At 42.8% G+C, this 13279-nt stretch overlaps 1 long non-coding RNA gene across 1 annotated transcript; it reads left to right on the top strand.

Moving 5' to 3' along the window:
- The first annotated feature begins 11292 nt into the window (after window positions 1-11292).
- On the top strand, window positions 11293-12850 carry LOC118499748. The gene is made up of 2 exons (XR_004902277.1): window positions 11293-11429; window positions 12267-12850. It is a non-coding gene; the product is annotated as an uncharacterized LOC118499748 (long non-coding RNA).
- The last annotated feature ends 429 nt before the right edge of the window (window positions 12851-13279 follow it).

Raw genomic sequence — 13279 nt, 5'->3', positions numbered from 1 at the left:
CAAGTAAAGGAGATGAGATTCATATCCCAAGCCCCCGCCTTCCCCAAGGGAGCCTTAGCCAGTGTTTACCTACACTGTTTGGTCAATTACATGTTGATTTCTTCTGCAGTTGGATACTTTCATTTGTTGAATTCCTACCAGTTCATCCTGTTCACTGCTGCATCTGGGAAATGCTGTGCTGTGTTTTAACATTTTTCAAGAAATAACGTTTAGAACTGCAAGACATTGAGACCCTTATCCTGTCTAACAGAACCGCCCACCAAAAGGAGTACTGGAGAAAGAAATGGGACCGGGAAAAAAAAAGGTGAGGAACAGGTTGGTTCCGATTTTCAATTTGACCCTGTAGAAGAAGTTTTCTTCATGCATTCCAGATTGAATGGCAAGTGCGAACTTCCTACATCCCCACGTGGCTCCTTTTTCCTTTGTTGTTATTGTAGTTTTGTGCTCAGGGGGTGGGGGTGGGGGTGGGGGTGGGCCCTGTGTGTTACTCTCAGAGGAAGGCTGGGTTTTCTCCTTCAGCTGCAGCAGCTGCATCTTCCTGGGAATCATCTGGACGTGACCACCACCTACGGTTGGCATCACAGCCTGTTCTAGCACTTCTGGGTTGAGGAGCTGGAGAGTGAAGGAATGATCACCACATTGTACCCGTGAACTCCGCTCAAGTTACGTGGGTGATACAGTTTAAACCTGACCGTGTAGTTCTGAGTGCTAGGGGTGACCTTTGGCAAAACATTGTATGATTTTTTTTATATGATTTAACAAATCAAAGAGGTGCCCTGACTACTGCTGTGGCCTGGTGGAGCATCAGCCGCCAAAGCAACAGGTGGCCAGCTAGATTCCTTGTCAGAGCACGTGCCTGGGTTGCGGGCCAGGTCCCCCAGTCAGGGGACATGCGAGAGGCAACCGATAGATGTTTCTCACATCGATTTTTCTCTTCCTCTCTTTCTCCCTTTCCCTATAAAAATAAATTAAATCTTTTTAAAAAAAATAATAAGAGGTAGACATTCACAGAAACTGTCTGGGCAGAGTAGGGACCTGTTTTAAAGAGCATTTTTCTGTTACATGACGTTTGGTGCCTGATTTTTATTAGTGTTGCTTTGTTTAACTGTGAACACGTTGAGTCCTCTGCAAAACGCATGTGCTGGCAACACGTTAGACAAAGAACATGCCCCACCCCAGTTTGTTTTTATCTGGAAAACAATGTAAGTCTTGGCATTGCTGGGACCTGGGACCTGTTACTTGTATTCAGCAGCCCATACTTTTAAAACACAAGTCAGCAAGTCTGTGTAGATTTCCTTCTTGCAGTGTGTTTGGGCAGTTCCTCTTGTCCTTCCCAACCCTTTTCAGCTCTGACACATCCAGAATCCGTAGTCAGCTGAATCCATAGTCAGCTGGGGTTCAGCAAAAGAAGCTTGGCTTTTGTCTAGCTCCCCCTCCAATGAGGTTTATGATAAAGAAAGCAGGGTTTCATCTTGGAATCTATACATGGAGTAGTCTTTCTCATTTGTACAAGTACAAAATAAAATAAGCATCTAAATTTAAAAAGACCTGGCTGGTGTAGCTCAGTGGATTGAGCACCAGACTGGGAAACCAGGGGTCTCCAGTTTGATTCCCAGTCAGGGCATACACTTGGGTTGCAGGCCAGGTTCCCAGTAGGAGGCGGTGAGAAGCAACCACACACTGATGTTTCTCTCCCTCTCTTTTTCCCTCCCTTCCCCTCTCTCTAAAAATAAATACATAAAATCTTTAGAAAAAAATAAAATGTAAAAGTTATTTAAAAAAATAGTGTGTGTCTGTCATATTGAAAAATCATAATTTGTGTGTTTTTCTGCAAGGAACTACATCAAACAAATCATACATAAATCTAAATTTAGTGGTTTATCCCTGTCTTAATAAATGCCTAAATCATATTAGCAATATTCAGGGGACTTAAGCTTTTTTTAAAAAATCTAGCTGAGCTATTACCTAAAATGCCATAATAGGCAGAAACACACTTCCATATTTGAACAAAATGCTTTGAAAAGATTAGAATCACATTATCTGTCACTTTACCAGTTAACAGCAGAGAAAGAAAACTTTCAGCCAAATTAACCCCTTACTGTCACACTTAAACATTAATTCTCTCCCTAAGGAAAACATTGAAATTCACAATTGCATGTCAGGAATCCTCTAGACAAACATTTTTGATGTACAGAAGGCACCAGGCATCACGTCCCATGTATCATTTTACACTTACCGAGTGCCTGCCACGTGACTGGTGCCGTGCTGAGAGCTGGAGATGCCAAGGTGAGTGAACAGACGTGCTTTCTTCTGTAAACGAAAGGGCTGCCTTGGCAAGCCTGACAGCCTTCAATAACTAAAAGTAACCACATGGATATTTTTATATCCAAAAAAAAAAAATCCCAACTAGGAAAGGTATGGCAGGAAGTCACATCCTAAGGCCTATGAGATAGATGAATCTCTACTGTGACAAGCTCTGCCCGTTGCTTTCATGCATCCAGAATGACATACTTAAACTGTCACAGTGATCTCTTCTCCAGCCCCTGGAACAGGGCGAGACTACTCCAACATCCCTCATTATTATCTTTTACCCACATACCGTTGTAAACTCTGTATGTGAAATATTAACTGTCCTGTACTCACCAATGTAAAAGTATATATCTCTATTTTACTTTTTACCCAATCCTAAAGATTTCCTCCCTTCTGAATCTGCCACCAATGGATTTTATGTAACCTTTCTTATGTCTTCTCCTCTGATTCTAATGTATACAATCAACAGCAAAACTGCTGTTTTCTGGATTATTAACTCAACCATTTCAGATTTCACTTCTGGGACTGGCCCCCAAACCCTTGGCTCAGAATAAACTCTTTAAATGATTCTTTAGGCTTGTAGTTTCTTTCCTCAGCACTTCCTTCTAGGACCTTGGCATTTAGGGGAGGAGTTAGTACAGTGAGGTAAGTCTTGGGGTGGCAGGGTCACAGGCTGTCATCTATAACTTGCCCCAAAGTGCCAGAACTCTAAGCTGCCCCAACTTTCTCAACTCCTCTGCGACTTCTTGCAGAGGACAACATGGCTCCCCAAAGAAAGAAGCCTCCGACTAACAAAGGGAATGATTGACACATTTACTTACAGAAGTAGGTGGGGGTGGATGGGGAATTAGCCTGTCCCAGCTGGAGGGAGGTAAGGAGGGTATGTTGGCTCTTAGAGCAGGTGCTCTGGGAAGAAGGGATGGCTTTTGATACAAGAGGAAGGTCAAGAACGTTATCTTTGCACTTTATAAAGGCTATTTCTCTTTATTGCATTTCCAGGAACGTGAGCCTCTTAATGTCATGTTTTCTAATCTAAATTAGGAAAAAAAAGATGTGACATTTTTTCTGAAACTGAATTTAAAACATTTATTTGGGGGAAAAAATGACCTCCAGAGAACTTTGCTTGCCCAAGGATGACACAGCTTGTTGATAGCCACTTGCCATATGGTTCTCAGTAAAGAATCAAGAAAGGCCAAACCCAAAGTGCTTTTTGTCCATCCATCCCATCTGCAGACAAGCCTGTGATCCTCAAATGCAGAGACTGTGAGGCTCATATTTGTCGTCACTCCTTCAAGGCGAGTCTCATTCCTAAGGCTTTCTTGCTGGTGCATTGTCCTTTCAGAGTCTTGCAGCCTTTGGGTTTCTTGTGTCAAGTCTGGTTCTTACCACGGCTCAGGCTCATGGGCTTTATGACCAACTGCTAGTCAGAACCAGAGTCAGGGAGCTCCTGTCCTTCTCACAGGGTGCCTGTAGCTCACCAATCACGGCTTGGGAAGGAGCACCCTCCCTTGAACTCTGAAAAATCCTTAACTGAGGGCCACAGTATTTCTTCTGCCGAGTCTCAGCAGTGTTTCCACGTGGACCCCCAAGCCGGAAGAGACTCATCCTTATGTTTTAAAATTAGTTGTTTTTAACCAGTCCATAGTGAAACAGTGTTGGCCAAAGCCCTCAGCCTGGCTCAAAGGCAAGTGGGGCAAGCTGCTGCTCCGTAACAGTGGGATGTTTTGTACTTCACAAGCCCTGTTCATAATGCTTCAGCTACTTTAGTCCTTACCTTCATTCATTGCCCCGTATGAATGAATGAAGCTGATCAGCCCAACAACAAAAGAAAGGCCTGAGTTTTTCGCAAGTGTAATGTTGAACTGATTAGAAAGCATTCATGAGCTCATAGTTTCTAACCGCTTGCCAATAAGAAAATGGGATAGTTTGGTTTATATATCAAAGGAGGGAAAATTCTGATTTTGCTTGCCAAGGCGGGACAGCTCGAATGAAAAGAAAAAATGATGCTATCACTCTATTTTCTAAAAGAGATACTTGGAGTGCCTTTTAACATTCTCGTATGTCAGGACAGTACGCTGTACATTTTGCAGGTTAGTTTCAGTGCAGGAGATGGTTGTAGCAATGGTAGCCTTCAGGGACATCCAGCTGCTCCAGTAACAGCCAGTCCCCCAAAGCATCAAGGATAATGGTGTTTAATATTCTAATAGAAAGCCTGGAGAAGGCAGTTCCAACCTTGTGATCAAGGACTCAGACCCTGTCTGTCCTTCTCTTCTGCCATCTTTCGCCACCTCGTGGTAACTGCAGCTTCAAATACAAGTCCTTACAGAGCTGTGTCCAAAGCAGGAAGGAAGGAAGGAGGTAGAAAGCTTTTTCCTAGCGAAGGTCCCGTCTCCCCAATTTCGGGAAGTCTCCCTGCTGACCTCTCCTTTTGTCTCCTGAGGGATTTTAATCTCAGGCACAGGGAAATGGGGTAAGCCCGATCACAATTCATTTGCTGTGGCTTGGGTGAGGGCCTATCTTCCTTGACCTCAGGGGCTGTCTGCCCACCCCCCAAACAAGCTGAGGGCCTGGTTAGCCAGGTGGAAGATGTAGGTGAACAGGCAAAATGTGAACAGTGACTGTCCTGTCTCTGGGGAAGGCATCAAGATTTTTAATATTTTCCCCACTTTCTATGATATTTAGAAGTAGAAGCAACATATAGGTGTTTATGTTATTTAGATTAGATTTATTGAACCGTATAGTCATTTGGCTAGGTCATAAAAGCCTTTTGAAAAGATACAGCAGCAGATGAATTGTTTTTGAGTGTCAAAGGCCTTTGGGAGGCTTAGCTCGTTAGATTTCTAGGGGCCCATGAGATGCCATTTTCTTTTTTTTTTTTTTTATAGGACATCCATTTCTTTTTTTTTTTTTTAAGATTTTTATTTATTTATTTTTAGAGTGGAAAGGGAAGGAGATAGAGAGAGAGAGAGAAACATCAATGTGCGGTTGCTGGGGGTTATAGCCTGCAACCCAGGCATGTACCCTGGCTGGGAATCGAACCTGCGACACTTTGGTTTGCAGCCTGCACTCAATCCACACAGCTATGCCAGCCAGGGCGAGATACCATTTTCCTTCTGATACAACAGGATCGCTGAGCAACCGAACATGAAGCATCATGGAAAGAGTAAGATTCTTGTTGCCAGTTTCAAGGAAGTACAGGTAATAAAATTCAAATTGGAAAGGGGAATAACTAGTTAACAAGTGAAGATTTCTACCTATTATTTTCTTTGTTCACAAGTTTATTGTGAAAAACGTGGTGTTCTTGTGCGGTAACTTCCTCTTAAAGGAGGGGAAATGGTTCTGTTCAAAACAACTCACTGGGTACTGACAAGTAACAAAGAAAACACAAGGCTGAGATTTCAGAAGGGAAATAAATCGAGTGCAAACAAATTATGCAATTAAATATTTTAACCAAAAAAAACAGAGTGATTTCAAAACTCACAGGTAAATGGGGAGCCTTGGTACTTAAATCACAACCTTCAGTTGGCAACTGATCAATCATCATGTGTCAGTAAGCCATATGCCTGTCAAGGGGTTAATATCCAAAACCACATAAGGAACTCATATAATTCAATAGAAAAAAATCCAGTTTTTAAAATCTGCAGAGGTTATGAATAAATGATTTTCTGACGAAAACATACAAATGTCCAACTGGTACATGAAAAAGTGCTCAACATCGCTAATCACCAGGGAAGTGTAAATGAAAACCACAAATATCTATCACCCCATACCTGTTAAATAGTTATTATATAAAAAAGACAAGGATAAATGCTGGTGAAGGTACAGAGAAAAGGGGACACTTGTACACTGTTGGTACAGCTACTATGGAAAACACTTGGAGTTTCCTCAGAGAAATAAAAATAGAATTGCCATATGATTCAGCAAATTCCACAGGAGTTGAAAACAGAACCTCAAAGAAATATCCACACTCCCACATTCACTGCAGCATTATTCACAGTAGTCAAGACATGGAAGCAATCTAGATGTCCATCAACAGATGAATAAAGGAAATATGCTGTATTTATACCATGGAATATTAGTCAGCCTTTAAAAAGGAGGAAATTGGACTTCTGGCCAAGATGGAGTCATGGCAGACATATTTTGCCTCCTCGCACAACCAAAAGAAGGACAAAAACAAATTCAAAACAAAAAATAATCAGAATTGCCAAGAAATCGAACTGTATGGAAGTCTGACAACCAAGGAGTAAAAGAAACATTCATCCAAACTGGTAGTAGGGGCGGAGATGGGCAGCCAGTGGACAGGACTCACTGCAAGGGAGCAGCTGGAGGTTCAGGGCAGGTGAGGTGGTGGCTGGCGGAGCGGGCAGTTCCACATTTGTGTGCAGATAAACCAGGAGGAACAACTGGGGAGCGAGACAGACCATGCAACCCAGGGCTCCAGCGCAGGGAAATAAAGCCTCAAAGCCTCTGACTGAAAACACCTGTGAAGGTTGAGTCAGCAGCGGGAGAAACTCCCAGCCTCACAGGACAGTTCGTTGGAGAGACCCACAGGATCCTAGAATGTACACAAACACACCCAACCAGTAATCAGCACCAGAAGGGCCCAAATTACTTGTGGGTAGCAGGGGAACTGACTGAAATCCGGCAGAGAGTGGAGCATGTGGCACTGTTCCCTCTCAGACCCCTTCCCCACATACAGCATCACAACCCAGCAACATGGGTTGCCCCGCCCTGGTGGACACCTAAGGCTCTGCCCCTTACTGTGTAAAAGGGACGCTGAAAAAAAAATGGCCCAAATGAAAGAACAGATCAAAGTTCTAGAAAAAATACAACTAAGTGATGAAGAGGTAGCCAGCTTATGAGATGCACAGTTCAAAACACTGGTAATCAGGATGCTCACAGAAATGGTTGAGAATGGTTGCAAAATAAAGGAAAAAGTGAAAGCTATTAAAAGTGAAATAAAGGAAAGTGTACAGGGAACCAACAGTGAAGGGAAAGAAACCAGGACTCAAATTAACAGTTTGGAGCAGAAGGAAGAAATAAACATTCAACCAGAACAGAATGAAAAAATAAGAATTCAAAAAAATGAGGAGAGGCTTAGGAACCTCTGGGACAACTTTAAATGTTCCAACGTCCAAATCATAGGGGTGCCAGAAGGAGAAGATGAAGAGCAAGAAATTGAAAGCTTATTTGAACAAGTAATGAAGAAAAACTTCTCCAACGTGGTGAAGGAAATAGACATGCAAGGGCAGGACACTCTGAGAGTCCAAAAAAAGTTGGTTTCAAGAAGAAACACACCAAGGCACATCACAATTAAGTTACCCAAGATTAAAGATAAGGAAAGAATCTTAAAAGCTGCGAGAGAAAAAGAGAGAGTTACCTACAAAGGAGTTCCCATAAGATTATCAGCTGATTTCTCAAAGAAATCTTACAGGCAAGAAGGGGCTGGAAAGAAGTATTTGAAGTCATGAAAGGCAAAGAACCTACATCCAAGATTACTTTATGCAACAGAACTATCATTTAGAATTGCAGGGCAGATAAAGTACTTTCCAGATAAGATAAAGTTAAGGGAGTTCATAATTACTAAGCCCTTATTATGTGAAATATTAAAGGGACTTATCTAAGAAAAAGAAGATGATTAAATGTATGAACAGTAAAATGACAACAAACTCACAACTATCAACAACTAAACCTAAAAAAACAAAAACGAACTAAGCAAACGACTTGAACAGGAATAGTTCACAGAAATAGAGATCACATGGCGGCTTATCAGTGGGGAGGGAGACAAGAGAATGACAGAAAAGGTATAGGGAATAAGAAGCATAATTGGTAGGTAGAAAATAGACAGGAGAAGTTAAGAATACTATGGGAAATGGAGAAGCCAAAGAATTTATATACATGACTCATGGACATGAACTAAGGTGGGGGAATGATGGTGGGGGGCAGTACAGGGCAGAGGGGAATAAAGGGGAGAAATAAATGGGACAACTGTAATAGCATAATCAAGTAAATATATTTTACAAAATAAAAAGGAAATGCTGCCACCTCTGACAACAAAGATGAATCTAGAGTACATTGTGCTAAGTGAAATAAGCTAAACATAGACAAACACTACATAATACTACTTATATGAGGAATCTAAAACAGGTAGAGAGTAGACTGGTGGTTCCCAAGGGCTCATGGAAGTGGGCAAACTGAAGGGCATTAGTCAAATTGCACAAATTTCAGCTATATAAGATAAGTAAGTCCTAGAGATACATTGTACAGCACAGAGCCTATAGTTAACAATACTGCATCGCAGTGATTTTCAAGGGGTGTGCTGCAAGAATTTTTAAAACATGCAATCCCTGACTAGTTAGTCCAGGGCACTAACCTCTTTTCCCTTAGATCGTCAAATAGAAAAATGACAACAGCCAACACAACAATAGCTGTCTGGTATGAATGAATCAAAATTACACCCACTTTTTGTCAGATTGACAAAAAATATATTTTGTGGTGTGCCACAGAATTTTAGTAATTAGCTTATATTTGCCATAAGATGAAAAAGGTTGAAAATTGCTGCTGTATTGTATAGCTTAAAATTTGCTAATGTCTTATGTTAAATGTTATTTTCCCACACAAAATGTAATAATGATGAAAGAGAGTGGGAAGAACTTTGGGAGGTGATGAATATGTTTTTGGTATATATTATGATGGTTTCATGGGTTTATACTTATCTCTAAACTCATCAAGTGGTAGGCATTAAATATGTACAGCTTTTGTATATCAAAAAAAAAAAGTGGTGAGCAAGGGAGCATCCCGGAAAGTAGTGACTCACACGTTTGTGTCTTTCCACATGCTAGGTCTATTGGAGCAGACCTCCACGATAAGCAGACAGAGCCACACGCAGGTTACACCCAGATGAGCAGAGCAAGCATCTGGCGATGACTCCCAGTCACTGGCAGCATCCGCCAGTGGAAAGGCAGGGGTCAGTCTTAAGCCAGGCGGGCGGCGGGCGGTGGAGTGAAGGTCCGGCAGGGCTCCAAACGTGACTGTGCTACAGCCAGGCCTGAGTGTTGGGTGGTCGGAGCTCTGAGTCCTTGGAGCCCACCAGGGATGTAGGGTACACTCCAAATGGGTGTCCGGATGGAGTCCTTATCCAAGTGTCCAGGTTTGTGGTTTGGGGTGTCCTGGGTTCCTTCAAAGGGTGTTCCTGTTACACCCCTTACCTCAGTCTTGACATAGCGATTGACATAACTGTCACAGCTGACAGGGACTCCATATTGAACTGTGAAAGGTGTCCAAAAACTGCTCTCTGCTTGTGCTCTATACAATAAATACAAGTGAAATGGGGAAAAAATTATCCATATTTCCCTTCGTTTGGATGTCACACAAACTTTGAGACTCCATCTTAACTTTTTATGTGAGGCCCTCAGAGATCATCTTAGGCTTCCTTATGTAAGCGTGAGCAAATGGAAGCATTAACAGAGCATAAAAATATACGAGATGAAAAGAAGGGAATCAATCTAAGAGTCAAAGAAAAATCTGCCTATAAAAGGTTGCTACAATACAGATTACTCTAACAAATAACTTTTAGAAAAATTTCTAAATCAAGTTTTTGCAAGATTCAAGGTCCTCTCGAATCATGTAGTCATGCAATAATAATGAACAATAAATAAACAGATAAAAAGATTTAAATATGTGTTGGTTGTGGTGAATTGGATAAGTATTTATGCCTGGGTCCCAAATTTCTGAACCCTGTTGCCCTGCCACCTCCTTTCAAAGGCCATGCCCTAGAGTATGTGTACAAGTGATCAGTTATGGCAAAAGTCATCCCCAAGTCATGATCTCATCTATTCCTGTGAGCTGGGCTAGACCATGTGACTTGTGCCTAGATGAAGTATTTTCCTGACTGGGAACTTCACTCTGGTTCTTGATTAGTCTTCTGAGTGGAGGAAGCAAATTTTTCATCTGAGAGGAGGACCCAAAGTCCCCCTACACTACCAGATGCACAGTAGCAAAGAGAGAAGTAATTCAATAGGAAGCATCTAAAAAGGGAGACCCCCAACACCAAGAGACAGGGCGGGGGGGGGGGGGGCATTTATCTTAACTCAGTTCAATTTAAGCTGTGTCCTCCCCAGAAATACTACCTAATTCTTTTCAGATATCTGAGGAAAAGCCTTGAGCTCCCCCTAGTGGACAGAGCATGTGGCCTGCACTTCCCCATTCTGGGCTCCAGACAGGCTTAACTGGGACCTCACTTCCCTTCTTAAGAAGAGGTTTTGGAGAGGCACTACTTCCGCAGGGTGTGCAACCCTCCGCCCAGGATGGCTATGAAGACGGCCCAACACAAAATCGTAAAGGTACTTAAAACCTTTGTTTTTGCTTATCAGCTTTTGTTAGTGTTTGTGTATTTAATATGAGCCCCAAGACAACATTTCCTCTTCCAGTGTGGCCCAGAGACACCAAGAGGTTGGACACCCTTGCTAGAGCCTACCTCCCTTACAGTACTTATCACATTCTATGCTCTGTCACAGCCCAGCTCTCCCCTGCCTGTGAGATCCAGAAAGAAACCAGAATATATCACCCCCTCTGAACACCACTTTAATTTTGAGTCAAAGGCACCCAAAAAACAGCAGATGGAACAAAGGGCACTCTGACCTTCCTTTTTATTCCTGAAAGCAAGGGATGAAACTCCCATGTGATAGATGCACCCCCAGACCAGGAAGAAAGAAAACTTCTTATCTCCAGAGCGGAAGATGAGGCTTCGAGTCATCTGTATAAACAAACCCTGTTAAACTAACCTTTATCATCCCAGTCACTTTTCCGTTAACTGTCCTAACCCCAGTCCCTTTGTCTTATCATGCTTCACAATTTATTGCTTCTGGCCAACTCTGTGTATGTGTGGGTCTTCGGGTTTTCACTTTCCTGTGGGGCCGGCCTCCCACGTGCATGTAAAAATTTGTATTTTTCTCCTGCTAATGTTGTACGTTGATTTAATTCTCAGGCCCAGCTGGAGACCTTAAGAGGACAAAGTTTTGCCTCCCGTACAGGTACAAAGACTACGGTTAGGTCTTCTCCAGCCTAAGTAGCAGTGCCTGGAACCCAGTCGGTCATCAGCAAGGGCGTTTGTCGGAGAAGTGAATCTTGGGAACCACCCTGACTGGTATTAGAAGCTGAAACCCCCGCCTAGGCTAAGGCTAAGGGAACGCCCTTGGAACCGTAAGCCAGCAAGAAGACAAAAGCTTATCTCCGTGGCAGGAATGCTGCTTCTGCTGCTTTATTCATAACTGAACCCCAAAAAGCTTGGTCGGTTAGCCAAAGACGGGTAAGATTCCCCATGGGGGGAACGACCTAAGACAGGCACGATCACTTTGGGAGGCCCCCCAAAAGAAGGATTTGGGGGGCTGCAGCAAAAGGGGGTGATGGACCCTCGCTCCTCGGCTTTGACATAGCCTGAGTTCTCATCGTCTGGGAGAAAAATCTCCTTATTGCCTTAGTTCCCTTGTTCCAGCTAAGCCTGAAACAATGACAGGGTGGTGTAGCTCTGTGCTGAAAAGGGCGGATTCCCCGGGTGATCAGGCCTAAGAAAGAACATGTAAATTACTGTGAAACCTTCTTTGTTTAGAATGCTCTCAGTTGAATGAGAGGGGTCCAAGGAGGAAGTTGGTTCCTCAAAGTCTTACAGCTCTTTGACTCCCGACTCAATAGACCAGCAGAGTTCCTTGTTTTCTATAGTTCCTTACTTCCCCCTGATAAGTACTGTACTTTACCAGAATTATTATGCAAAATGAGCCCAATAAAAGCAGGTATGGACAGTGAATTGGGGCGCTCCTCACTAGAAGGGGTGGCCTTTTCGTCCCTACTTCTCCACAGAAACTAGTTTGTCTCTGTGCATGTTTTTTCTCGCGCATGTTTTTTGTCGAGCCATCTGCAGAGTTCCGTGATCACTGCTGACCGGTGACCCACGCAACAAGTGAAAGCATCTGTGAGAAACAAACCATGTTAACCTTCCTGGGACGACCACATTTTATCTTATAATGTCCAGTTATTTCTCCTCCTTTCTTTCTGTTTGTTTTTCCTTCGTCACTTACTTGGCCCTTCACATGCAATTTTTCATTTAATTCTCACAGGTCTGTTGGGGGTAGATATTGGTGTCTGCCTCTACTGGATGAGAAAACTGACCTTCAAACAGCTGAAGTGCATTGTCCAAGGTCACGCAGCCAGGATGCAGTCGAGTGAGAAATCTAAGCTGGGTTTTTTCTGACTTTAGATTCCATGGACTTTTGCAGCGTGTCGTAGTCTGATTGTCTGCCATAGCGTGTGTGTACATCTGCGCACAAACACTACACATAAATTGGCAACACCTGCCACTCCCCTTCTGTTTTGTAAACATGATCACTGACTGTGAAAGGGTCAGACAATGCAATGCTGCTTCTCAAATTTGATTGGCTATTGGAATCGCCTGGCCCTCATCTCAGTGGTTTTGACTTCACTGCTCTAGAGAGGGATGAGCATTCAGGTTTTTAATATGCTGTCTAAGTTGGGAATCCCTGCAATACAAAAAAGTGTAAATAAAATTGAAAAAAAAATACCCTAATACTACCACTCAGATATAACCACCCTTGTTAATATTTTGGTGGCTTTCTCTTTTCGTGGAAACACAAGCCCAATGTTACAAAACAGGATATCATACAAGTTGTGACATAACTTGGTGTCTTTATCCACCCCGCCTTAAGCCTCTGTGCCTTTGTGTGTATGGCACATATGCACAGTTTAATGCCTTTAAGGGTTCCATTGTATGACTGTCATACAATCACTTGAAACATCTCCTACTGATGGGTTTGTATATTGTTGAACATTTCCTGTTTCGACCAGCACTGCAGTGAGCACCCGTATGCACTTTTATACCAGCAGGCTTGTTCTGCCTCTACTAATCATTCTTCCAGTTGGACTGATGTTTCGTTACAGTATCTTCTCCTCACCTAAA

The sequence above is a fragment of the Phyllostomus discolor genome, chromosome 3 (assembly GCF_004126475.2).
Source record: "Phyllostomus discolor isolate MPI-MPIP mPhyDis1 chromosome 3, mPhyDis1.pri.v3, whole genome shotgun sequence".
Lineage (NCBI taxonomy): Eukaryota > Metazoa > Chordata > Mammalia > Chiroptera > Phyllostomidae > Phyllostomus > Phyllostomus discolor.
Note: the sequence above shows the minus strand (reverse complement) of the source record. Positions and strands in the feature narration are given on the sequence as shown.